This window comes from Cygnus atratus, chromosome 14 (genome assembly GCF_013377495.2).
Source record: "Cygnus atratus isolate AKBS03 ecotype Queensland, Australia chromosome 14, CAtr_DNAZoo_HiC_assembly, whole genome shotgun sequence".
NCBI lineage: Eukaryota > Metazoa > Chordata > Aves > Anseriformes > Anatidae > Cygnus > Cygnus atratus.
In genome coordinates this window covers 12901786-12928523 of record NC_066375.1, presented here as the reverse complement: position 1 = coordinate 12928523, position 26738 = coordinate 12901786, and the positions used below count along the sequence as shown (strand labels likewise).

Here is a 26738-nt window from a genome sequence, read left to right as displayed (position 1 = left end):
GAGTAAAGCAGCAGCAAGGACCTGGGCAGGGGGCGGTGGAACAAGAGCTAAGGCACCCTGTGTGAACTTCCCCAGAGACACTGGGATGCAGGAGAAAATGTAGAGAAAAAGCACATTAAAAATGGATGATCTTGGGAATTGCAAAGAATGTCACCACAAAGAGGGGTTTTGCAGTGTGTTTGGTCACCTGCTTCTTTCAGGCCTCTGTCTTCCTTCTTTTCTTCACGCTCTTCATGTGGCAGAAAGATAACAGAAGAGAATGGGTTAGCATCGATGACAGGGCTTAGGGATAAAACTTGAATTGCTGCTCCGATGCCTGGGGCGATGCATCTTGCTGGAGCTCTCGGTCTCTGTGTCTCCACTCTCAGTAGCAAGGAGTTAAAGGGAAGCTGGGGAGAGAAATGGTTTTTAAAAGGAGCAGAAGGTAGAAGGAGGAAAATGATGATAATTTGCTAAGGAGATGGGGCACGTTGCAGGCAGATAGTTGAAACGCAACGTGCTTGTGGAGGGTGACCTGCACTTCTGGCTCCTGTCACCCATCTGGCCAACACAAGGGGGTTTGGAAAGGCTGCCTCGTCTGCTGGGCTGGGACGCACGGCCCCGTGCCTGATGGCAGGGTGCTTTGAAAGGATGAGTCCTCGTTTGGAGCTGATTTAGGTCTCTGTGCTATGCCGTGCAGATGAGCACAGCTGCAGTCGTGTCTTCTGTGTCAAAGAAGACTCAGCCCTCATCCGTATGCACGGGCCACGCCAGGACTCCCGGGCGAGATTATAAAGGCAGGTCCTGGAGCTCTGACAAATGTTAAGGTTGTCGGGATCAGACATGGGGAGAAGTCCTCTGACTGCAGCCAAAGCAGAGCCACACAAAAGGTTGTGCTGGCGATGAAGATTAGGAAAGGCAAACAAATTTTCATGAAGTGCAGAATTACCTATCGGAAAGAGCCCTTTCGAGAAATGTCAGGTTCCCGCACATGTAAGGACTGTAAATGAGGACTGCACCGCATCCAAAAAAAAGTCTGCGCTCGCTGACCTGTGAGCTGGATGCAAAGTGCTTTAGGTGAGCTGCCATGGGCAGGCGGGTGGGAGGAAGGCAATGATCCCCCTGCCCTCGGCATCTCCAAGCAGGTGAAAAGCTATGGCATGGACCTTGCTAGGGCCTCTGCTGGTGGCCACGTATGGACATGGCAGCAGTGCCATGCATCAGCAGCACCCCTCTCCCCTTCTGCCCCACCAGCACCTAGTAGGGCAGCTCCTGCCCATCCCGAGGGCATCATCTGTTCCTTTGCACAGTGCCACAGGCAGCAGCACAGCACCAAGCTGTTCCATCTGAGCTGCTTCAGCCCAGCATCCCACCAGGGATGCTCCCTGCCTCGCGGTGCGCTGCAGCAGCAGACGATGCTCTGCCACCCCTCGTCCGCTCCCTGCCCTCCCTGCTGACCTGCGAGCATCACCGGGGGCTGTGTTCATTTATGCCTCTCATTTGCGATTCAACCTCTGTGCGAGAGCAGGAGGAAGCTTTCCCGATGCTCTGAGCTGAGTAACGAGCTCTCAGTGTTTTGTTCAGGGCTGGCAGGGAGGCAGCAGAGCCTCGGAGGGCGTTTGCAAAGAGCAGTGCCCTGGGTGCAGCGAGGCTCTGTAGCAGCTCTGCTGGGTTTTCGGGTAGCTGTGGTTCTAACGAAGCAATTTTCGTCTCTTCAGTGGTGAAATGAAACCTCTGCCAGTCAGAGCGGCTCTTACAAAGCCTGAGGACGGGGCTCTCCTCTCCTGTGGCTGCCCCCAGACGCAGCCAAGCTCCTGGAGGACATTTCAACCCACCCTGGGCCCAAGGTGGTGTTTTTGTCTGATGGTGCTGGGGTGGTGGAACGCTGGATATAGGCAGCGTGTGCTGAACGAGTGCCTTGGCTGGTGTTACCCAAGAAGGGATCGGCCATGCAGGAGCATCCCTGGCTGCCACCTGGGCAAGCTGGGGGGAAGCAGGGAGCATTCCTTTGGGACAGACAGACAGACAGACAGACGCCTCCTGGCCACTAGCAGCCCAGCCCTCAAAGCACCACCAACAGGAGAGGAAAGGTAGACCAAGGGCATCTCCAATCACATGCCCTCAAGGGAATTCATTTCTCCCCAATTGCCACCTTTTGTTCCATTTGTGAATACACCCTGATTTCTTCGGAGTGCGAGCGTGTTTGCCTGATGCTCTGGATGAACACATTGTAGCCTCCCCCCGCGCTCGCGCCTGCTCGCTTCCAGCACCCGCTATTTGCTATTCATGCCCTCTCATCGGGCGCCTTTCACAGTGATTTCGAGAGGGAAGGATGACTAATGCATGCCAAGCAGTAGGTAACACACATTCGGAGCCCAGTCTCTGACCTATAATCCTTGATGATAAAGCAGATGAAATGCTGGGGATCACAAACCCCTTCATGCAAACCTTGCATTTCTCTGGCTCCTGCATTTGTCAGCTGAAAACAAGGAGGTCTCACAAACAGCAGCGAAGAAAACTCACTCCTCTTTTGGGCGCTTTTGGTTTGGGAAGGAGGTTTTGGAGGCAGGCAGTCTCACAACGGGTTAATGGCATGACCGTAATGGAAAGCACTGCTGTGTGCTGGAGTACGTACGAGGGACACATCTGACTCTTTAGCACTAATGAGAAAAAAAAATAAATACCAGCAAAATAGCCCATACCTCTGTGCTGGATTGCCTTTGTGCTGCACGCAGCGGCTGCAGAACTTGGCTACGGAGCGGGATAATGGCCCTGCTGTAACTTGTAGCCTCTTATTATGTTACCTGTGTGATCGCGTGGCGTCTTGGAGCGGGAGGCAGCAGCACGTTGCTATTGTCCTCAATTGGACACATGCCCATGAAGAATGCATTTCATCCCACCCAAACTTGCGGTGCTTGCTTTTTGAACGCAGAAAAGGTTTCTGACCTTGTACAAGAAAAGTGGCATGCGACTAATGGTATTTAATGGCACATCCGCTAACATGTCTGGCATTATGTATGGGCTGTTTCATGTGCCTTGTGCCCTCACCGGAGAATAATACAGCTGCTTCAAAGTTCCTATAACACAAACCCTCCAAAATCATGCTTGGATTTAAAAGTTAAGAATGAAATAAAATAAGTAATGGTCATTTTCTTTGGCTGGTCTTCATTACTGCAAATTTTTATTTTTGTCTGAGACCAAGGAATCTATTTTTATTGGGAAACAGCCATAAGGAGCTCCACTTTCAGAAAATGACTGATGCCTATGTTATTAAGGAGACTGAAGCTACAGTTTGCTGCAAGTAAAACCAGCTTTTCAGGATGGTCTGCTCCATGGGCACGGTTACGGCACTGTGGGCTTGGAGAGGGTCTCAGGTAGGCAAGACGAATGGTTTGAGCTGGTGAGGTCTTGCAGTGACCACCTGGCTCTGCCCCACTCATGGGAGCATCTAGAAACCCTACCCGGTACGTGCTGGCTGGCCAGCTCCTGGTGCTTCAAGGGTAAAGGACCACCACAAGCCCAAATCTCAAAGGAGCTGGCACATCTGTTAAAACAATTGTATCTTAATCTGCAGCCAGAGAATAAATAATCGATTAATTCTATTTCAATTGAATGTTGGAATTGATTGGTACGGCATGGTACTGCTGCAATACGTGAGTGTTTGGGTAATGACAACATATGTCCTTAATATTTTTAATTTAAATTATTACTGAAACGCACTCTCAGATCTGACTGTACTTCAGCATGTTTTTATATCATATTTCTTTTTCCTGGGAGAAATAGTCATCATAATCATCAGTGCCATCATCATTTTTGCAATTGGAAACTCTCTTAGACAGGAAAGATAATTTTCCAGAGGACTGGGTGCCCCGCAGGAATAAGCCAGGACAGTATGTATCCGCTCCTTCAGTGTACATAATGATAACTACAATACATTCACAAAACATTTGGGAAACACTTCAATTTGTGTAAAAAAAAAAAAGGAAGAATTATTTTGTTCTGTATGATTGTTATCATTATTATTAAAAATAGACAGAAAATTCAAAACGTCTGGAATCCAAAGCATCTCTGCCGCGACGTCGTAGCAACAAAGCTCAGCTAACGTAGCGAAGCTCAGCACAAGTCCATACAGGAGATGAAGATTTTATTTTAAAATGAAACCGATTTCCCTCACAGGCATTCTCTTATGCCCACATATTCACAAGTGCCAGGACGTGCACAGCCACGTAATCTATCCACAGTACTTGCCGTGACAGAAGAGCCGTGAGAGCTGCTGGCTGTGAAATCCTCTTCCTGCCTTCTGGCTTCTTCTTAGGATGGGACGTGTGGGTTCTGCGTGAGCCTCTGGTACCCTCCAGGTGCTGGCAGCAATGCTGACCTTTCCGTGTGCCCACCCTGTGCCACTTCTACGAGTCACTGGATGTCAGTGCCGATTTATTCCCTACCTCTTGCCTGCCTACCTGGGTATCCTACAACTTCAGTCCTTGTCTTTATTCTCCTTTAATCTGGCCATTTTTATTTTTTTATTTTTTTATTTTTTTATTTTTTTATTTTTTTTTCCCAGTGAAGGGTGCGGAGATGTGCTGAGGTCCCGGTGATCTGCTCATGTGGGGCTCTGCCATCCCCGTGTCCCTCTTCTGCCATTCCGTCTGGTCCCTCCACATCCCAGCTCTCCTCTTCAAACACTACTCATGCCAATCTCTACATTTCCTACCAAAATCTCTGCCTCTTGGTACACGCTTTTGGTGGAAGGTCTATCCATCCATCCCATGGGATTTCCCAGGCCTTTATCACTGGCAGGGAATGGACTTGTTGGCCTGGGATCTCAGGTAACTCTTGTTATCCAAGTGATGAAGAATGATGTGCTTTTTTCTTTCTTTTTTTTTTTTTTTTCTTTTCATGCTGCATTTCAGGAAATGGCTGCCCTGCTAAATCTCTTGTTTCTGCAGGCAACATAGCTGGTTGGCTGGCTGACCTGCCACGTACACAGGTTATTGTTGTTGCAGTAAAAAGAAGTGGCATCTAAAGTCAGCTGTGAGGGCTTGGCGTAGACAGAGTGATAATGGCTTCTGAATGCCAGAGAAGAGGCAGAGTGGTTATAAATTGAAGGAGATTACATTTAGGGAATAGGAAGGTTTGGAAGTGGGTCACCGAGATGCACAAACTGAGCACACTTTCTGCCATCCCTGTTGGGAATCCATCTAATGACGTATTCCTGTTAATTCTTTAGTCGTGCATCCTCCCAGCCTGGCTCAGCCTCGGGCGCCCCAGCCCAGGCGGACCTGCCACAGCCGCTGCTCGCTCCTGGTCCCCCGGGACACCTGGAGCCGGAGCATGCAAGCATGTGGCACAATGGGACCAAAGGCAGCCCCACTAATTACCTTCAGCAAAGCTGTCGCCTCCTCCGCGTTGATTTGGCCCAGCAACGGTGGCCTTGGAAGGGAGACGGAAGGAGTGATTTCATGCACTGGTTGTGTGTCCTAGATAGTGATGTGCCGGGAGGGGAGCCAAGGAGAAAGAAAGCAGCTGGAAAAGTCTTGAAAACTGCCTGTTTTCCTTTTTTTTTTTTTTTTTTTTTGACACTGTTTAGGGCTGAAGTGCGAGGTTGCATGATCTCATACTCGGCCACAGGAGCAGCGATAGCCATGTCCTCTCATTTAACTGGGTGTGAATAGCAGTGCTGGGAGAAGTGATTTAACCGCTGCATTTCCCAGTAAAGGGGATCTCCATCATCACCTGGCAAGCCCCTGGTGGTGCCGGCTGTGGTTTCAAGTGGCTTTACATTTCCGTGTACAAGCCACAGACTTGCCAAGGCTGGGGGGGATACACATGGAGGCCAAGGACTAACTCAGTGCAGTGGGAGAGTTTTTAATCCACAGGTTATATCTACATCCAAATGTGAAACGTTAACAGTGGCAGCAAATCAGTGGCCCAACAAATAAATTAAGCTTTGAGCTGGTTTGGTAGGTGGGGTGAAAACAAACCGTGTGCCTTTTAGGAACACAAAGCACAGTGCTGCAGTCCTCGCAGCAAAAATATCCTCTGTGTGTGGGGATTTGGGGAGTGTTTCAGCAAAACCAGCGGTGCAGTAGGGGGCCTAGGAAGCCAGATCAGCAGGACACCAGTCCAATTTATAATTAATGTGGATGCATGTGACAGTTATGTATTTCGAGGGGCTCTTAGGATGGAAAAGGGATCTAAAATGTAGGGAGAGCATTACTGAATATTGCATCAAATTGTGGCATCCACACTTTCATTGTGGATTAAAAAAAAAATTAGAGAGCTCAGAGAAGAGCTGCAAGAATGAAAAAAGGTCTGAAAAACCTGCTGTGTGATGATAGGCTTAAGGAGTTCAACCTATTTAGCTCATCAGAGAACAAGTTGAGAGGTGACTTGATCGTGGTGTCTAAGTACTTACAGGGAGGAGATTTCTGATAGCAGAGGGTCCTTTCATCCAGCAGACAAAGGCAAGGCTCAGTGGCTGACAGGTGGAGTTGAAGTCAGAAAAAAATCAAATTGGAATTAAGACACAAATATTTAACAGGGAAGGTAATTAACTTCAGAAACTGCTCACCTAGGGATGTACTGAATCCTTCTTTAGATGATCGTTGAAGAGCTTTGCTCTCATCTATACACAAGATATAGGCTCAACAGCACTCATCCATGTAGAAGAGAGGGAAATACCTTCCACTGTGTCTATGTGCACTGCTCTGCTTGCTCAGGACCGGACCAGTTGCCTGGCCTCATGGTAGGGATGTGCCTGGAGCTTGGGGCACATGTCCTTCCCATCCTGGCAGCCCTGCACCGGAGGATGGGGGCTTCCTTCCCTGGTGACACTCAGGGGTGCTCATGGGCTTGCAGCTGGGTGTGCATCTCACAGACTTTTACCAGTACTTTCCTTGAGTTGCCAGAGTACGTGTCCTGGTTTGAGATACTGGTGGTTTTGGCATCAAGGTTGTTGGACTTCTCCTCTGACTCTGTCACTGGACTCAGCATGTTACTGTCTCGAGCTGCCAAAGGTGCATCTTCAACCTGAAGTTGCTCCAGAAGTTCATCATTGGAAGAAAGCTCTTAAGAAAAAAATAATCTCAGAAAAGCTCCAATTGCATTGGCAACGAAGTCACAAGGAACCATTAGTTTTGGTAGGTGGCAGACCCCTGACAGACCTCAATGGCCCCAACCAGCCTCACCTGGGCCCACACCCCCACCTATTTAAGATTAGCCTCAGATCTTTCTTCCTTTCCTGAGCTGTGTTGGTGGTGAGCCCATCTACAGGTCTTCTGGCCCTGCCTCCTGGAGGGGCCTTGGACCTTTGCTGGACCTCAGTCCTTCCTGGCTCCTGCTGCTCCTGACTGGACTCTGGACTCAGTTCATTTTTGGCTATGACTGGGACTGCTGGTGGACCCTGTTATCAGAACCTGGCTCTGCTTGCTGTGTCCAGATGCTGTGGGACTGCTTCTGCTGCTGAGGATGCTGCTCCTGCTGGGGTCACCCTCAGATCCTGTTCCCCCTTCCCAAGATGTTCCTTGCTGCTCCCTGAGAGTAGGTACATCCTGGTAAGCAAGACCGAGTAGGAAAGCACATTTTCTGAGAGCAGGTCGTGTAGTTATGCAGGTATGCCTGCACACAGCAGCGCTATTCCCCTTGTGGTTGTAAGCGAATCTCTTAAGGTTGGTGGTGTTCAACATGTGCTGTGAGGTGCTGAACATGCAGGGTGCAGTGCTTCCTGCTAGACTGCAAAGCCCACTGTAATGGCTGGTAGCACTGAATAACATGTCCAGAGATCAAAATCTCCGTCAGAAGGAGAAGCCTGCTGGCTGTAAAAGTGAGGATGTCTGTGCTCATGGCAGTAATCTCATGACGTGTGGTGAACGCACCAGCAGAAATGAGAAGAGCTTTAGGGATGCCTAGAAAAGATCTTGCCAATGCAAGCAGAATGCCCATGTCATGCATCCCTAGTGACCCAAATCACTGTTTAGAAATAATTAGGGCCACCTTAGAAATACTTAGGCATCACCCCAAGGTGATATACCTGGGCTCTCAAAGCTGTGTGTGTTAACAGCATGCCGAGGGTCTTGGAGGGTTCAGAGATGTGTTCCTCCACCCAGCACTAAATGGCTGCTTGTCCCCACACCTCACTAAACCAGAGCATTTCAGGGCAGGGAGAAAAGACAAGGAACTTGGAGTGAATCTGGTGCCCTGACTCTTGTCCGTAACGTTTCTCTGGACTTACTGGCATGGCCAGACCCTGGGGACCATCGCCTGCCAGGCCAGCAGGTGGGCAGCATGTGAGGTAGCTCACGCAGGAGCCGGTTATAGCTGGAGATGGGTATTGCTGGTGCGTGGCAGCTTTTCATCCAAACATTTTTCTTGTATTTTAGTGTTGAAAATTGAAATATTTTGAGTGAAACGAAGAGCTGTTTGGAGACAAATTCATTATTTTGTTGAATGAGCGCTCCTGAGCTGAATTGTTCGTCCACCCACCAGCCCCAGAGGCTCTGCTCAGAGCAAATCCTCAGCTGCCTCCTGGAGCAAGGGGCTCTCAGACAGCTCCTTCCTCCAGTGAGTCATCCCCCAAGGCACAACAACAAATTTCCTCAAGAGCAAGGGTTGCCCAAACAATTTAGCCAAGCAAATGTTTTACTGTAGTGTTGTCCAGGGAGGGGATCACACTGTTGTACAGAATAATTTACAGAGCCTGCAGTAGAGATTTAGTGTAACAGATTTAAACCGGTGCTGAATGACTACTGAGTATGTAGAGGGGTGTGTTGGGGGATGCAACCGAGAAATCTCTAGAAATTGTGTTCTGGGGTGGCTGCTGCTGCTTCTAGCACATCGTAGCAGCCTGGCAGAGGTTGTCCTTAGGGAAGGGCAGCAGCGTTGGTCCAGGAGGCTGCATGTAGGCTGTAACCTCATTAAAATCAAACACACGCATGTAAGATCTGAGTGTTAGGAGATGGTGAAAGGAGGAAAACAAACACCAGCAGATCAGACTCATTCTGACACTATAGATGAAAAGCCAAATGAAGTCTAGAAATTCATTCATCCACATCACTCATGCTAAACCTTAAAATGTTCATACTAGCCAAGGAAAGCCATTAAAGAAGCGACAGCTAGGTTCTCTAGAGGAGAAAGAGTCAGAGTAGCAGATACGGGATATGCTTTAGCAAGAAAAATTTGATGAGCCAGCCTCTAAGTTAGTGATTTCTATGACTTCATCGGTACATTAAAAATGTAAGTGAATGCCATTTGGTGTTAGCTCTGCTCCTAAGATATTAGATGGAGTCAATTCACAGTTCTTCAGTGGATAATACTTTTTGTTTTTAGCAAAGGGTGTTGAAACAGAATGGAAAATTAAAGCAATTTTTCTGACAGCAATGCATAAATGTTGACCATGAAACAGAAAAGCAAAAAAACAAAACAAAAAGCAAGTACATGTCTAACCAAGTGCATCTGTATTAGGCAGCAGTGATTTCATTACTGTTTTCATTTGAATAAAGGCAGAGGATGATATGCCCTTTCTCTAATGGAAATGCTCTTCAAGTCCAAGCTATCCATGGTCATTATGCTCTGAAGAGAATTGCTTAGGAAATAGCTGTACGGAGTCAGAAGTGTGCCTGGGGCACAGCAGTGCTCCTTCCACAGCTGGACATGTTTTCCCTAACTGCATGGGGCTGGCTGCAGGTGGGTCCTGCCTTCCCATAAACACCTATGTCCATAGGGACATGTTCTGCAGTGGAATGTTTCTGGAAAAACTACAATTCCATCTAGAGGATGAGCTCTGCTTGGGGTAACAGGTCTTTGCTCAGTCACCTCTCTGGTCCCAGCTCCCTGCACACCTAATGCTGGCGCATCCAAGGCCCTTGCTGCTGAAACGCATGGCCCAGGTGCTTGTCCAGGTAGGGCTGTGTTAGTTTTCCCTAGGGAATGCAGGATAACGGCTTTCCCACCTCTCCCCTCATCCTTCCTCCAGCTCTCTGGTGGCAGAGGAGCTGGCTGCAGAAGGGGGTTGGACTGGCCTGTGGCATGGTGAGGTCTCCTGTGCTGCCCTGGTATGTGCTGCCTCTGCTTTGTCACTGACCCCGCACCATCCCGCCATGCTTTCTGTTGCCTGGGTTGTACTTTTTTCCCTCAAAGGATCTCCAGCTTTTGTGCATGCATCTCTGCAAGGGGACAGGAGCCTCCTAAGCTCTGTCTTGTGGCTGTGCACCGTCTTGCAGGAGCTCGGGCTCCCGCTGGGCACACCTTGCTCCTGGAGATGTCCCCATCTCAGCGACCAGCCATGTCCCCCGGGGCTCGTGGGGCACCAGTGGTGGGATCCTGCCTTCTGCCCACCCCAGCCGTTCCCCTGTCCCAAACTATGCAGGGTGGGCAGTGAGAGCTGATGGGAGAGGTTGGGGGCTCCTGGGCGAAGAGGGGGCTGAGTGCCCAAGCCGTAGCCGAGCGGAGCGTGCTGTCCATCGTGGTGCCGCTAGATGTCCTTATGAGAAAGGGCTTGGGGCTGCCCACGGCCGGGTAACCACCGAGAGAAAGCTGGGACTGGAGCTGCAGGCACCACAACCTCTCTCCGCCGGCTGCAGGAACCAGCCCCTGGGGAGCCGCGGTCCCAGCCCTGCATCGCTCGGGGATGCTGCAGCACGGGGGTGCGCGCAGGCTGTGCTGAGTCAGTCCTCGCCCCTCCTTATCAACTCCAAGTGTTAAAAAATAAAAGGCTGAGAGAGGAGCTGTGTGGGAGGCTGAGCTGGTGCAAAGGGCTTGCACATGGCTTGACTCCTCTTTGCAGAGCTCCCCGAAGCTGGCCAGAGCGTGGGAATCGAAGGGTGGCTCAGCACAAAAGGTGCAGCTTTTGGGTGCATTTTGCACCACGTCTCCGTGAGGCTTTTGCTGTCGAGGGCTTTGTGGTGCTGGCACAGGGAGCCAGCCCTTGCTGTGATGTCCCTCTGGGCGGGCCAGCACCACGCACCCCCTCCTGCCGGCTTCCGCGGTGCTGGCAGCGCGCTGGGAGAAGGACTGAGAAAGCAGAAGGTGAAACTCTGCAGCAGGGAGATTAGAGCGCTCGGGTTGTTTCTTTTTCTTTTTTTTTTTTTTTTTTTTTCCTTCTTCTTCAAAGGAATGACTTTGTATTTTTGGAAATAATAGCTGCTCCGAAAATCCTGGTACATACTCTTCCAGGCTCCAGCCTTGCTTATCACGCGCTATGCTAGGGGCCCTGTTGGGAATGTAGGATTTTAACTCTTGGCTGCCTGCTCGCTTTTCCCACTTCTAGTAACTTGCTGCCCCCTGCCCCATCTCAAATTAATGCTTGGAACTGAGGGCAAGTCTCAGCTGGGATGGTGAGGGGGCGCTGAGGCGAGGGTGCTGGGGAGCGGGGAGGTGGGTGCTGAGCAGCCGCGCTCCAGTGGCGAGTGGCAGGCGGTCTGCAGCCTGGCAACCCGCAGGCACGGCTTTCAGAAAGGGAGCTGCCCAAAATAGGAAGACTGGAAATAAATCATTGTCGTGGCTTGGTTTCTGGGCTGACCTCCTCATCTCTGGTGCAGCCCTCAACAGGGCTGATGTCTCCTGAGAGTCAGGAGTCCTGGGGAGGGGGGAGATGGTAAATTCGACAGGTGGAGCAGAAGTGATGTGAAGGAGGGGAGCCAGCAGCACACTAATTGCATTTGCAGATAACTCCTAGCTGGAAGGAGATGCAAGCTCCGGTGAGAAGTGAAACACAAAGGAACCCGGAGGGACTGGAGCTGTGGGCAGGAAGCGACAATGCAAACCAGCCCCTGATGAATGCAGTTTCTCTCTTGTGGGAGAATAACCCCAAAGCTGAATTCAATGGGAGTGAAACACCTGGAGAGCAATAGCCTTGGGCAGAAAGCACTCGGCGTACCAGGTAGGAGTTTGTAGTCCCTGCTATTGTGAGTTGCAGACCCTGAGGAATTGTCTGGTAGGGCAGGAAGGGGCCCTGTTGCTTGTCTGAATCCCAAGAAGGATACAGTTCAGGTAATGTGTGCGGTGCTGGCTCCAAGAGGCCTTGAGAAAGGTGGTGGAAAACAAGGGGAAAACTTGTGCATCTCAGTCCTGGGCAGGCTGGGAAAGGAAAGAGCTGGAGGTAGTTAGTGGGACATCAGAAGTGACAAAGCAGGAGGCTGGAGGAAGGGGGAGAAGAGGAAATGCCTCACCGCATATGTGCTTTGCTATTTTTAGGCGATCCTTGTGGCTGCTGTGTGCAGCGGTCACCCGAAGAGGTGGGGTGTGGTTGGGGAGCAGCCTTTCCTCAGGCTCCTGCCTCCCGTCTGCAAGGGGCAGGGAGCATGGGAGCCTGGCACGGAGTGTGGGGACCCAGTGTGCAGCTCCTCAGGCCACCCCACTCCTCGTGACAGCGGCACCTTGCTGAGGGACATGGCCAGGGCTCAAGGGACACAGCCTAGAGCAAAACAGCCATCTGATGGCCTGGGTTTATTCACTTAGTCTCTGTCAAAGCCACTGCCTCCAACTCCGTCACCCTGATGTGGATTTGGAGAGGCCACCAACTTCTTGCTGCCCAGGCTGTGAAGAGCAGTGACTGACCTGCTCCTGATCTATTTTCAGGACTTGTGTTTTTCATGTGTTAGATCAGCCCTGTGGAAATCTACTATTGCCTTCTGCTTTCCACTGAACTCATGCCGTGAGCAGAGCACTCCTCTGAAGTGTCTCCGAGCTGGTCCACCTGAGCTCGTCCTCCTGGGACTCAGTGTCCCCACTGCTATGACATGTCCCTCACACCCTGTCCTTCCAAAGGACCAGAGGAAGACTCCCTGTGTGTGTCTTGGTGAAGGAGGGGGTGACCCCGGGCTGCTTGGCAGCTCTGACCTTGCTGGTACGGTGTATGGGATCAGTCACATTCCCTGGCGTGGCCCCATTTCACCAGGGGTGGATGAGTCCTCGGTCAGGGTGAGACAGGGCGATGTGTGTGGAGCTGGGGCCTCAACTTTTCTGCAGGGCTGGAGGAGCGGATTTATTTACATGGGGTAAAGGGCTATGGAAGAGAGGTGTGCTGCCTGTCAGCTCATTATAGCAGAAGCACCAGCCAGTGTTTTAGGAGACCTCAGCTCCCTCTTCTGCTCCTGTAATGGTGAAATCCATTTCCAGCAGCCCTCCTGGGATGAGCCGCATAGGTAGTGAGGGCTTAGCATGCCGTAATGTGCTTGCGGAAACGGCTGCCCTCCCGAGGCTGTGCCACACGTGTTAGCCTGCCGTTACACGGATCCTTGGCCTGCTGGAGTTAACAGCAATCATAGTTCAAGTCTTGCTGCAGAAATAAATGGGATCCCAAGGGGCTTCTCATGACCGGCCCCTCTAGGTCATGATCTGTGCCGAGCAGACTGGGACAGTGGGTGACAGAGCAATGTGGGAGCTGGGTGCAGGCACCGAGCAGAGGGATGCTGTGCCGACCCCTCCAAAACACGGCAGCCTGGCTGGGGACAGAGCAGAGGGCAGATGTGGTGAGAGGGATTACAAGACTCCAAACCCATGTAAACCAATGTAGATGGAAAGGGATCAGCAGCAATAAGAGTGCAGCAGAAACAAGTGGCAAGCACGGATCGGACAGATGGGTGGTCCAGGAGAGATGCTGCTGCCCCACAGGTCTCCTATTTTTTGCCCAGACGTTTCTGTGGGAGACCCAGTTCTCCCAGGGCAGCATGTCTGGGGGGTCCAAAGAGTGCTGCTAATCCCAGCTATATACCCTGAGGTCCCTGGGACCTGCCGGCCAAGCCCGGTGGGGTCTCCAGCAGGTGAAGAGCTGAGGACAGGTCTCAGCCAGCTTGGAGCCTGAAGCAACCAAGGTTGGTCCCCAGGAATTTGCTCCATGATTGATGCACGTATCTGCCCAAGCCCTGTGAGACCCAACGTGTGAGGGACTTGTGCTTCAAGCAGGACCTCGGGTGGCCCTGCGTGGGGATGTGCAGTGAAAACAAGCAGCAGCATTTTGTCTCCTTTCCCCCCTTTTTTAACAAGGACACGCTGTGCATCTGCTGTGCTGTGTTGGAAGAGGCCTCGGCTTCCTTCAGAGCTTATGTCAGGAGCTCCAGCACCCACATGAAGCTTTCTGAGGATTTTGTCATTTGCAGCCACCGTAGCTTGAAGCTGGTGCTGGAGTTATAAGCTCTGGTGCCACTGGTGAGCCCTGATGCGATCTCAAAGCTAGCTGAGCTCTGGTGAGCAGCCTGTGTCCTGCAGCCAAAATAATTCAGGCTCTGCAACTTGAAGCACAGAGCAATTCACAGGCTAACCCACTTGTAGGGTGAAGGATGAAGTGCTACATCCTGAATATGAGCAGTGAAATTACCAGTGCCACCTCTGTCAATGCCACTGAATCCCTCTGAAATGAATTCCTGAGAAGAAATGAGCCCGTTAGACGAAGAGATTTGCTGAACACCATGGATTTGCCTTTCATACCTCTGTGCAGGGGCAACATAGGCTCACCTTGTTCCAAGGTCGGATAAAATCAGCCTGGGTTCAGCAGCGAGCGCTTCCCAGCACGCTCACTCCGCTTGCGAAATACTGGCAGAGTCTATTCCTGGGGAGGTGGTGCCAGGTTAGGGCAGGACTGCTCTGCTTTCTGCAGGGCAACAGCTTAATCAGTCCCACCATGCCTCCTGGAGGCACGGGTGTTAATGCATGCTGGTAGCAGGATGCTGCCTCCGAAAAGGTTCGGCTGGGATCAGGGCCAGGGCAGGTGCCGGGGAGCTGCTGGGTCAGCCTGGGAGCTGCGTGGAGCAAGACCCAGGGCCAAGAGGCTCTGCCATGGGGTCACCTCCCTGGAGAAGCCCATCCCCACCCATCTGTCTTGGGAACAGTTGGTCTCAACCTATTGCCCCCCAAGAAGATGCCTGTGGAGGGGCAAGGAAGGGGTTTGCCCTCTGCCTGCTGCTTCTTGCTCTCCCCAAGGGCTCTGGCTTTTGGGGAGGCTTGGAGCAGCTCCAGTACAGCTATGATTGCCCCCATTCGGGGTGTGCGTGGAGCTTTTGGGTGGCTCAGATGCTGGGGGACATCCCTAACCCCCTTGGACAGATTCGTTCCCTATCTGAAAGAGGCTCCAAGCCAGCCACATCATATACTGGCTGGGTTAAGGTAGTCAGTGGAAAACTGTTTCCTCCTTCTGCAGAGATTTTTCCCTTCAGAAGAGAACATGAGGTACGAGACGTCACAGGATCCAGACATTTCATGCCTGCTGTTTCCTAGCTGCTCTTCTGACTGGTGCCAGTGTCCCTGCGTGGCTCGCTTCCCAGTTACATCTTCTAACCATGTTTTAGGGAAGCTTGTTGGGCGTGACAAACCTTGGGGTCCCAGCACGTCTGTGTATTGGGATGTCCCAGGAGGACCTGGCAGAAGACAACCTGTTGTGCCCACGGGAGGTGGTGGTCCCCTCTGTGGTGGGGGCACATGGGTGTGGGGGTCCCCAGGAAGCCCCAAACCTGCAGATGCTGGGGTCTGCAGGGAGAAGGGGCTCTCTCAGGGGTTGGGATGGGAACCCAATGCCCGTGTGTTGGCTGTGAGCAGCCCAGGACAGAAGGACCCATCTCTGAGGACAGGGTGGGCGAGGGCAGAGCTGAGCAGAATGCTTTCTTCTATCCCTGCCGCCAGGCTCTGTCTTCAGGGGCTCTCTGCTTACAAAGCAAAGCCTTCCCCTTGATATTTAAATAAAACCCAGCTTTTGAGGTCAGCAATCCCTTGGAAGGGGGGAGTGTACAGGAGAGGCCTAGGGAGGCCTGCTGCAAAGAATATCTCTGTTGTCTTGGTCTCTCTGTGCTGGGAGCATGGCAAAACCCTCAGATCTTCCTGATTCTGAGGAAGGGAGCACACAGTAACAATTTGGTCGGGTTCCCCACTGCTGGGAGTGCTCTTAGATGTTGTGATTTCTTAATATACTCCCTACGTGTGAACATGCCAGGTGTAGTAATTTCATAAATTTGCATCTTCGCAATAGCTGCTTGATTCCCCCAAGAGGATCAAAGCTGATCTTTCCTGGAGAGGCAGCCTGTCTATTCAAAGCGTTTTTCTGTGACAGCTCTGTGACAGTGCTGTAGATCTGCAAGTAGCCACCACCCAGAAATGCGTGCTGCTGTTTGCATTGCTGCTTTACAGTTCTGTGCTCTGGGGCTTCCTGCTCTGTGGGCTGCCTACCTGCATGCCCCTGGTGCCAAGCGACCTGGAGAGGGGCATGAGCACACCAGCGCTTGAAATGGAAACCTTTCAGCTGGCTCTTTATTCACACAACTTTTCACCCCATGCAGACTCTCAAAATCTATTAGAAAAGACATTTTTCTTGGGTGAACAAAAATATCTCAACGCCTTAATGAGAACATTAAACTCAGTTTTACCTGCTTTGACTGGTGCTATGAGGTCTTGTAGCAGAACAAACTTTTTTTGTCCAATTACTGGGGGATAAAAAGAACTCTTTCCCTGGCAGGTTCTGTATTACCTTGTTCTTGAAATTCCCTTCATTGTTCATCACGTCAAGCAGGGACACCCTGTTGTTGATGGAGTCGATCCCAGCTCTTAAGAGACAAATTTGTCTCTTAAGATTGTCCAAAGACAATCCTTTGTCATTGCCTATGCACCATCCTTTTCATGGATAGCTAACAGTAAGCCCAAAAATAGAGGATTCCCACCTTTTGGTAACAAAACATGAGTATTTCCACATATTGCTTGTAGTGTTTCGGTGTCCTCCATCAGTATTACACATCTCTCCAGTAAAAGTGCCATGTTCCCAATCTGTCACTGAATTATCACACTGTTTGATGTCTTCCAGTCTTCTGTACTTGGTGGAAATTTAACAAATATCCACTGAATATGGTGTTGTAGTTTCCTGGTATTGAATCTGAACTTGCTGCCTGGGTTTCTGTGCTTGTAGCACATGGATTTGCATGAATCTGAAGCCCAGAGTGTGAAAACCAGCAATTGAGATTAGTGCTGTTGCTACTGACCTTGGAAACTCTGCTATCCCCAGACCGTTTTGGGGGGCTTCACTGAAGCCCAAAGACAGGGGTTTGCTATAGTCACGGTGCTCTGAATGCTGCTTGTTCCTCCCTCAGAAGATGTCGAGCAGGCCCAGGGGGAAGATCTCATCCACGTTGGCTTCCAGCTACTTCCTCCATAACTTCCACCTATCCTTGCGACTTCTTTCAGCTCCAAGTCACTCTCTTAGGGGCATCTCCCAACTTCAAGTTGGCAAGTTCTGAAGGTCAGGAGCACAAAGCAACCCCAAATACACCGTGGTGTGATCTAAGGCTTTCACCAAGAGAAGTGTACCTGGATAACAAAAGGGTGTCTATGTAGGTATCTGTGCTGGTCCTCATTTCAGATGGCTGTTGGCCAGGACTGCTCTATCATCACACCTTTCCCTTCAGCTGGTCGCGGTGGGATATGGTCCCATCCCACATTCCTGTAGCTTCCTCTGCCTTTATTTAGATCCTTCTCTATAGTAATGACCCTCTGGCATGGTGGGTCTCTTCCACCCCCTTCTAGTTCACCCTGTGACTTTGTCTGCACCCTCAGAGCAGCCTGCCGGGGCTGTGAATGTCTGGGTATCCCAAGGGCAGGAGTCAGGAGGTAACCTGCCAATTAACATCTCCTAATTGAAGATCATGTAACAAACGCTTCTCCTCAGGCTAGCTGGAAGTCATGCCTGTGATCAGAAGTTAAGTGCAGCCCAAATGCAAACGTGAGCAGATGCATGGCTCGGCGTTCCTCCACGCTGCCAAGCTGGGGACCTGGTATTTAGGTAAATGTTCAGTTTCCCAGAGGGGCTCAGGTTGAGCAAGAGCAGCAGTGGTGAAAGGGCTGGAAAATCAGGGAGTAGTTTGTAACCTCGTTATATTCATGCTTCTGTTTCTCCACTTTTTTTAGCTTGCTGTTTCCAAGTGGAGGAATGGGTGGTCTTGGCTGGGCCTGCAGCTCTACCAGTTTTTCTTGGGTGAAGTAGCTCCTTGTGAACATGGAAACCCCAATATGCCTGGGAGAGTCACCTTCCAGAGATGTCGGAAGCAACATCTACGAGATGTGATGATGCTAGAGACAAAAACCATCTGGGTAAGTGGAAATCTGTAGAGACAGAGGCAAAGAGGCACTTTGCATACTCCAAAAACAGCAGCATCAAGGGCTTTGCTGAGCTGGCTTCCTGACCGAGTCAGCTGCTCTTTCCGGAGGACCTCTACATGCTGGTTTGCTTTGGCGAGGATATCTGCAGAGCTGTCGCTTGCAGCCAGTCTCCCCAGGGACTTCATTCTACGGGGGCCAGCACAGCTGTCCCTCTCTGAGCTGAAGTTCAGGCCCATATTGTGTCCTGCAGGAGCTGTGCATGGGCTGCTGCTGCGGGCTGGCCATGGGCAGGGAGTCAGGCTGGAGGGCAAGAAGCCCTTTGCTGTGGGGCCGGGCACTCCAGGACCAGACCTGGGTGGTGGAGAGGAGGGCTCCCAGGGTCTGCTGGCAGCTCCCAGCTTCCCACGGACTGTCTCTGAAGGAGCTCAGGAAGGATTGATGGCACCGGGTGCCTTTCCTAGACCAAAGTCCCATCACTCAGAAGACGTTAGACATTGTCTGGCGTGACACTCTGCTCTCTGGCACTGACCGGGGCGGCCTGCTGACTGCAAATCTGCTGGGTCCACAGGCAAATTATCCGCACATCAGCACATTTAAGAGAAATTAATTTCCCTGCAGGAGCGAAGAAGAAAGTCTCTTCCAAATCAGAGTCCAGCTCACAGTGTCTGCTATGAAATGCGGTGACAATCTCGTGTGTGCCATGCAGAGAGGGACCAGCACCGCACCTGGAGACACAGCCAAGCCAGCAGGCAGGAAAATCACAACAAAACATGGAAAAAGAGACTCTGGTAGCCTGCCTTTAAAGTTAGTTACAGAGGGCTGGGAGCCCTGAGGGTGTTTGAGGTTTCCCTTTGCAGTCTGTGCAAGGACACAGAAGCTCTGTGAAGAAGCAGTGATGGGGAGAAAGGGGTCACAGGTGTGTGGGTGAGGAGGGAAGTATTTATAATAAATCTGCTATAATCTAATTAGTGGCACCTGACTGAAGAACAAACATCTCACTGCTTAGAAGGAAGAAAAATTCAACCTGCTTGCACCTGTGCTGACCTAAAATACTATGTAAGGTTTAGGGCAAAGGACACAATAACAGAAAGGAAGGGAAGGTACATGGAGGTAAATATGAAATGGAATAAAATGTAATGTGGCTTTGCCAGAAAAAAAAAAAAAGATCAAGTGAGATAAACCTGCTGTCTCCTTTTAGGAAGATAACTGTTGCTGGTTTTTTTTGTTTGTTTGTTTTTTTAAATGGAAGGAAAATACAGTAGATTTCATCTAGCTGAATTTCAGCACAGCACTTGACATGGCACCGTGTGAAAGCTTTCTCGTGCTTCTGGAGGAGATGGGCTCAGCCAGGTGAAAATGACCCCAGAAAGGTGTGGGGACAGCTACAAAACCCAGCTCCTCAGAGTGATGGTGGGTGAGAATCCAGTGCAACAAACCAACCCCAGAATTACAGGAATTAACGTAGTGCTGATTCGGGCAGCCCTGATAAAAATGGTTATAGACAACACTGAGGTGCCACCCCTTGGCTTCAAGGGGCAAAGGAACAGCTTCGGGAGGAAGGCATCCCCCTCTCCCACCACACTGCATCCTGCCTGCAAGTTGCTCCGCCACTGCTGTCCCCAGGCTGCTCTTCTTGCACGTCCCCACGTCTGAGTGCACATTTCTGCAGCTCACTGCGTCAGCCGGGGCTGGACCGGAGCTGGGAAGTCTTTTATGTGTGCAGACATTGAAAGGAAATGAATGCTGCTTCCCCTCCCAGGTCTGAGATGGGGGAATGATTTGCTGGGGGGGTGTAATAGTGGTGATTTTGAACAAAAAAACATCTGGATAGAATTTGTGTGGGATAGTCCATAAAAATAAGTAAAAGAGGAAGTCTGAAAGCAAGAAATATGTCTGCATCTTACTAGGATAACTCATCTGTAGGGACAGAAAAATTAAGATAAAAAAAAAAAAAAGGTTTTCCTAGCTGCCAGGAACTGATCTTGCCATTGTGACCCCAAAGAGCATCAGGGCAAGAATTTGTCCCACACCAGCACTTCTGCAAGGTCCTGGGGCAGTGTTGAGCAGACATGTGGACAGATCCCCGTGCTCCAATCCTTCCTATGGTGTGAGAGCCCCTCTTTGGTGCACAGAGATCAGTCAGCATGCTGTGAACATTTATCCAAGCCCTTCCTGGATAAGCCTTGGACTTGTGCTGGGATGCTGACGGCATGGGAGCCAAATTTGTTTCCTGTGACTGCACTTTGTCCCCTGCAGTCCATATTATTTTCCAGGCAGGACTTGCAGAGGTTGGTGCGATCACTGACAACAGGCATTTCGGGTGCCTGTCTGGGTGCTGTGTCCTGTTTGGGTTTGCTGAGCGGGGAACAGGTTGCAGGCTGTGAATTGAAGGACAGGCAGATGTCCTGCTGTCCTCCTCCCCCTGTGCTGCCTTGGACACTGCTTTGGCCGTGCAATCAGGTGCTGTCACCTGGCTAGAAGGACACACCACTTTGCCCATTACCTGTGCCAGTGCTGTCTGCCTGAGCATGCGGAGAGGCACGAGGGAGGAGTGGGGCTGGAAGGAGCTTGAGCTTTCCCCTTTCTGGGGCACTGAGCTGTGAGGCCACCTGCGGGGGTGACTTTCAGCTTTTGTGTCAGGGGGCTGGTAAGAAGCTGTGATGAACAAGCTACCAAGGCAATTAACTGCTAACGACCGTCCCTCTGATAGACTGTGGTGGGAGAGAGCAGAACAAGGGGCTCTGTGTTCCTCAGTAATGGAAGAAAAGACCGATTTGCTAACTCTGCAGCATCCAGGGGCCAGTCCATGTGCAGAGGCAAGGGGCAAACAGCCTTGGCTGCTCAGCAGTGGGACGCCAGCGGGAAGCTAAGCAAAGGCTCTGCAGGATGCTGGCCTCGCTGGAATACACAAATTTCCCTGGAGATATTTCTACAGGAGCCCAGCAAGGGCCTGGAAAGCGGGGCTGGGGATGTGCTCGGCCCACTCTCACACTGCTGATGGTCAGGTCACTGTCAGGGCAGTAAAGGCGTTTTGGGGAAGGAGCATCACCCAGCGGGATCTGGCACAGGGCAGCATGATCTGGAGGAGGAGGACAGTGCTCTGCTCTGCATCCTGCATCCTTGCCGGCCGAGCTTGCCAGTTGTGTGTGGTTGGAGGCTGCTGCTCACCTCCTGGCCCACTGCAGGATCTCCAGGGACACTGACTTATGGCTGGAGCAGCAGCAGCGTGGCGAAGCCCTGTGTGCTCCTGTGGTGGCTTGGGAGCTTCTCTTCCCCAGAGGTCCTTGCAGCAGTCTCATTTCTCTTATACATACAATAAACCTGTTGCCATTCACAGGTGGCATTCAGCCTGGGCATTCTGCCTCTCCTCTGGTAAGCTCTCCAGCAAGTTTTTGCTGGCTTGGCAGAACTTTCTGCTCAGAAATTCACTCACCACCTTTCCAGAGATGTCCCAGGCGAGATCCAGGCCACACGTATTGCAGAAACCCTGGAGACCGGCTGCTGGGAGGAATCTGGAGGCTCTGTGGGCAAATCTGTCAGGAAGAGCCACCCACAGGGGGCAGGACGGCTGTCCCACCACCGTAGGGGGACACCTGGAGACCCCCAGAGCTGGGTTCTGGCCACCTCTGTGTTGGCTGCGAGCGCCTCAGGCCAGGAGGACGTAGATCTGAGGACATGGTGAGTGGGGCTGAAAGCAAGCAGAAAGTTTTTTATTTCCCTGCCACAAGACCCTGTGACTTCTGGGGCTCTCCACTTAAAAGGTGGTGAAGCTTCACCCTTGCTTTTTAAAAAAATAAAAGAAAAACAGTTTTAGAGTCTGGACATCTCTCAGGTGCAGTGTGTCTGGTGGGATGGCCAGCCCAGGCTGACATGCAGCAGGCCGTGGTGTGCGCGCAGGGGGGACTTTCCCATTTGCAGTCCCAGCAGCTCCTCCAAGGCTTGATGGTGCTGTGGGGTTATTTCTCTTGCCTTCCTGTGAGGAAGCACGGCTTTGCCTCCCACTTGGTGCCCGCAAGCCTTCACAGCCCTGGGGAAGAGCCACACTAGGCAGAGCACCTGCTTCTGCAAGAGGCCGCAGTTTTCCTGCTCACTCAGGACTGGGAGGCATTGGTCTCTTTGAGGAAGCTCTCCTGTCCTACTGCTCGTGTGCTGCAATTCAAAATGAAGCTTTCTGTGTCGTTTTGCCCCATTTGATGCCATGAGGAAGCCTGCGGGCATTAGGAGATGTGTGCAGGAGGCCAGCCTGCGCCCGGCTCTCGTGGCTGGGCCAGGGAAGGCCTGATGCTGGGAGGCTGGCGAGGACGGAGGCGCTCTGTGGCCAGGAGCTGCTGCTTCCTTTCTTCCATGTTGAAAGCAAAAATGACCAGTCCCCCCACCGCATTCTTGATGCAGGAAAAGCCTCTCCGATATTAATAAGAATCTAATTATACATTTATTGTTCCATGAATTAATTACATTGCAAGTAGAGTTACCTTTTACACAGCCATTAAACTTCAGGAAGGCCTCTTTATACCACTCCATGGATAATTTAATTAGCATACTAATGTCTTATTAGCTATAAACCCAAAGCTGGTTTAGAATCACTTAAATTAAAACTCAAAAGCCTTCAGCCACCCTACAACCCCTCTGCCTGAGTGGTGGGTGGAGGACAGGAGCATGCGCTGGGCGGGGGTGAGGAGCCCCTCGGCTTGCCTCCTAATTCGCAATTTATTTCCTGGTGGCTCTCATTGGTATTTGCATTAATTGGGCTAGTCCGGGACAGCTGTGGTAATCCATTAGGGATGGACCATTTCAAATGCAGGGATTAAAGCCACAGGGGGGAAGGCAGGAGCTGGGGCTGGGAGTGGCTGTGACACTTCAGGGGCACTGTGCCCAGCCCAATGCCACCATCTCCATGCGCTTTCAGCAAAGGAAGCCCATGGCCTGGCTCCTCCAGTTCTCACCCAAGGTTTGCAAAACTGTGGGTGCTCCCCCTGTGCAGTGTCCTCTCTGTCCCTCACCGCCCAGCAGCACTGGGGCTCATCTCGAGCCACTGCAGCTTCAGTGGTTGCACTGCCAGGCGTTACATGATCCCAAGCATCCCACTCACACTGGGGTCAGGACTGGCACTTCCATGAGTTCTTCAATATTGCGGTGGGTGTGCTGAAGCCTTTTTAAAATGACCCCTTCCGCCATTCAATTCATGAGTGTAACTTTTTTTTTTTCCCCCAGATCTTCTTAGCTAATAAATAGCTTAATTTGTAGGTTTGAAAATTGACTCAGAGGCAGAGTTTAACTAAATCGAAGAGCAAGACTACTGCTTGAATGTAATAATCTGAAAATAATTGATTAATTTGCATGATCCTTCGTAATTACTTCAATTTACACCCAAGAGGCCACTGTCATCAATAGATGAATAAGACATAATTTTTAAAGTCCCAATAATGCATGGAATAGAATTTAGAAAACTCATTCATTCTGAAACGTGGAGCAGGCTCATGCGCACGATCAGCTCAGCTCCACTTCCAGCCCGTTACGAGGAGAGTGCTCATTGTTAGAGAAATCATGCTGTAATTTAATTCACTTGTTAGGAATGTAATTATGTTCATCATCCTTGGGAAAGAAAAGGATCAAATCCTATCACAGTGATGCTAACCTTTAGACTGAGAGATTTCAACAAAATGAGCAAGCTGGCCGACAGCACCAAGAGTCAGAAGTAAAGAGATTAAAATTCTGAAATTTGGCATGGATGCTCTTTAAGGAGTGACATAGCAAAATAGCTACCTTCTGCAAGGTACTTAACCACATGCTCAACTTTAATTGTCATTAATGAGATTTCAGCATATGTTTAGCTATTCTGAGACCTGACAACACCAACGGGGCTCAAACTGCCTGTGTAGGTCTGAGCAGCAGGCTCGGGAGGATGGCAGGAGCCAAGGCAGGTAAATGGCAGGGTTCAGGAAGGTGTTTGGGCCACACAATGGCCCCTCAGAAAATGGAAATCCAACCTTCGTGAGGTCAGTAAACAGGGGCAGAAAAATACAAGCATGAGAGAGGGGAAACAGGAAGCCTGCAAGAAATAGCAAGACTTAGAAGGCAAGAAAACAAACAATAGATGATTCAAGTCTGCCAGGAACAGGAAAGCCTGCAAAGGAACGAGACAGGTCTGCTGGCTCCCCAGGAGTTAAAAGGAACAATTAAGGAAGATGAGGACACAGCTGAGAAGCGAAATGATTTCATTTCATAAGTTCTCACCTCAGGGGATGTTGGGAGAAATCTGCTCTTGACTTGCTCTTTTCTGGTAATAAAGGTGAGTTGCTATTAAGGATTAAGGTATCAAATGAAGAGGCACTGGCGCAAATAGGTAATTTAAAAAATATTAAGTCACCAGGTCTAGATGGGACATTCAGGGGTTTTGAAGAAACCTAATAATACAGAGGCTGAGCTGCTGGGTGAGCTGCAAGAGTATTCATCTCTGTCGGAGCATGTGCGGGATCAGAGGGCTGGAGGGCAGCAGCAATTGCTGTGCCTGTGTTTTATAAAGAAACACCAGGAAATCCAGAAACTGCTGGTAATGGAGACGTGAGGTGAAGTGGCCAGAGCACGCAGAGCTGCGAAGCATCTCTTCGGCTGCCACCCATCCTCTTGGTGATACCTGCGTGGCTTGGGGCATCCATCTGGCCCTGGACTGCTCCTCACCAGCCATTTTACCCTGCCCCGCTCCCTTTCTGCTTGCAGGAGTTCCATGAGGAAGGTCAGGATTGTGGAGATCGGGTGGCAGCAGCTCAGAAAAGGGGGTGTCTCAGTCTTGCACCTTCTGCCTGCTGCTCCTTAAGACATTTCCCCAGAGGAGAAGGAAGAACTAGCTAAAGTGGAAATACAGAAAATGTACTGAAGCAGAAAAATTATTCAGATTTAAGGCTGCCTATTCAACCCTTCGTGCACATACATTATGGCACAGCACAAGGTATGATTCAATTCTCCTCAAGTTTGTTTCCTAATAGGTAGCTTGCTGCACCTTCATATAGCATTTCCTTCCACCCTGAGATGAGCATCTGAGAAAGGCAGAATGGGATCCGGTTTGGTGACACCCAGAGGTCCCTTCCAGCCTGGATTGCAATTCCCCATGGGGGAGCTGCCACCATCCTAACCCTGAATCCAGACAGGGTATGGAGATTTAGGGATTTAGAAGAATGCTTATTTGGGAATAATTCACCTCTGAACAACTTACTTTAGAAGTCCAGCATATTTCCCTAGAGTATGAGGTGCCAGAAAGAGCTTACTGGATGAGTGGGACCTCTCAGCTGATGCAGCCCAGCAGTGCTCTAGTTCAAACAATGACTTTTGTGGGACACAACCAAAGCGGAAACTCTCCACCCAAACATGCAACCCTGTTATAAAATCACAGCACTGAAAAAAAGACATTTTGTAAATCCTGGGCAGCCCCACAGCTATCCCTTGCACCACTGTGGGATTTAATGTTGTTTTTTAGCCTGACAGCACCATGGTTGTCTCCAGCAATGTGTTAAGGTATGGAAATGCAAACCTGGAACTTAGGAAACCCTGGCTGTGATTTGTGATGGTGATATGCCACAGAGGCGTGACTGGGGCTGGAGCACTATGGTGACTTTTTTAAAGTGGTGTTCAGCTACGCTGGTATTTAGATATGTGATAAATTTGCCTTATACTTTTCTCCTTGCTAAGGCAGGGAAGGGGTACGGTGCTTGGGAGTTGTAAAGTCTCTTTGCTGCAAGGGCTCCTGCCTCACGTCTGCTGCCCACCCTGAAGGTGGTCTGTGCCCCTGCCTCCGTTCCCCCCAGGGGCTGCAGTGTGAGTGATGCAAATATTAAAAATCAAGAGAAAAACAAACAGTACTGTGACTATATGTGGGGTCAGTGGTAGTAAAAGCCCGTCTTTGGGAAAAAAAAATCATCCAAGATGACTCCAAGATATGTCAAAACATTGCAATGCCTCTAGGTGTTTTTCACTGTTCCTGTGTTTTTCTTGTTAAATGTGTAGTTTAGAATATTTCTATCTTAGTGCTTTACTGGGGACCGTAAATACCTGATGAAAAACACTTACAGACTACCTGGGATGCTCTGAAAAATGTGTGAGCAGTAATAGTCTGCAGGAACATCTGCATCCTGACAGTCTGTGAGTTTATCTGGGCAGAGCTGCATCCATGTAGTGCTTCCAATTTAATTTCCATGTTTTTCCAAAAAAGAAATGTCTTGTGTTTCCTGGGTGACTAGAGGAAGGTTTTAGTGTGCCAGACATCTCTAATCTCCCTGTGCAAGATTTCCTTGGTGGCAGACAGAGCAGCAGCCTGGCTAGGCAGGGAGAAGTGGATTGGGTCTGCTTTATGGAGGTGTGGGCTTTCATCACATCCTGCTAAAAATATCTGCTCACCTTCAATAGAAGTTGGCTGATCAATGATCACGAAAACAATTGATGGGCTTGGGGTCTCAGTGAGCCCAGCCCTGCTCCTGCACAGCTACAAATAAGCAGTGTCCCCAGATCCCTCTCTGCTGCTGGAGAGCCACAAATCTCTGCCCTTCCCTCCTGGAGAAGTCCCAGCTGCTCTGTGCTGGTGGCTGCTGCAAGAAATCCAAATCAGATTGCCAAACTTTCCCCCTTACAGGACTCTCTCAGCTCCCAGCTGCCCCTCCACTGCAGGAAGCTGCTTCCAGTTAGAGCAGAATAAAGAGTGG

At 50.5% G+C, this 26738-nt stretch overlaps 1 long non-coding RNA gene across 1 annotated transcript; it reads left to right on the top strand.

Moving 5' to 3' along the window:
- The first annotated feature begins 11653 nt into the window (after positions 1–11653).
- On the top strand, positions 11654–19013 carry LOC118256158 (uncharacterized). Its single transcript, XR_004781158.2, has 2 exons — positions 11654–11857; positions 17857–19013. It is a non-coding gene; the product is annotated as an uncharacterized LOC118256158 (long non-coding RNA).
- The last annotated feature ends 7725 nt before the right edge of the window (positions 19014–26738 follow it).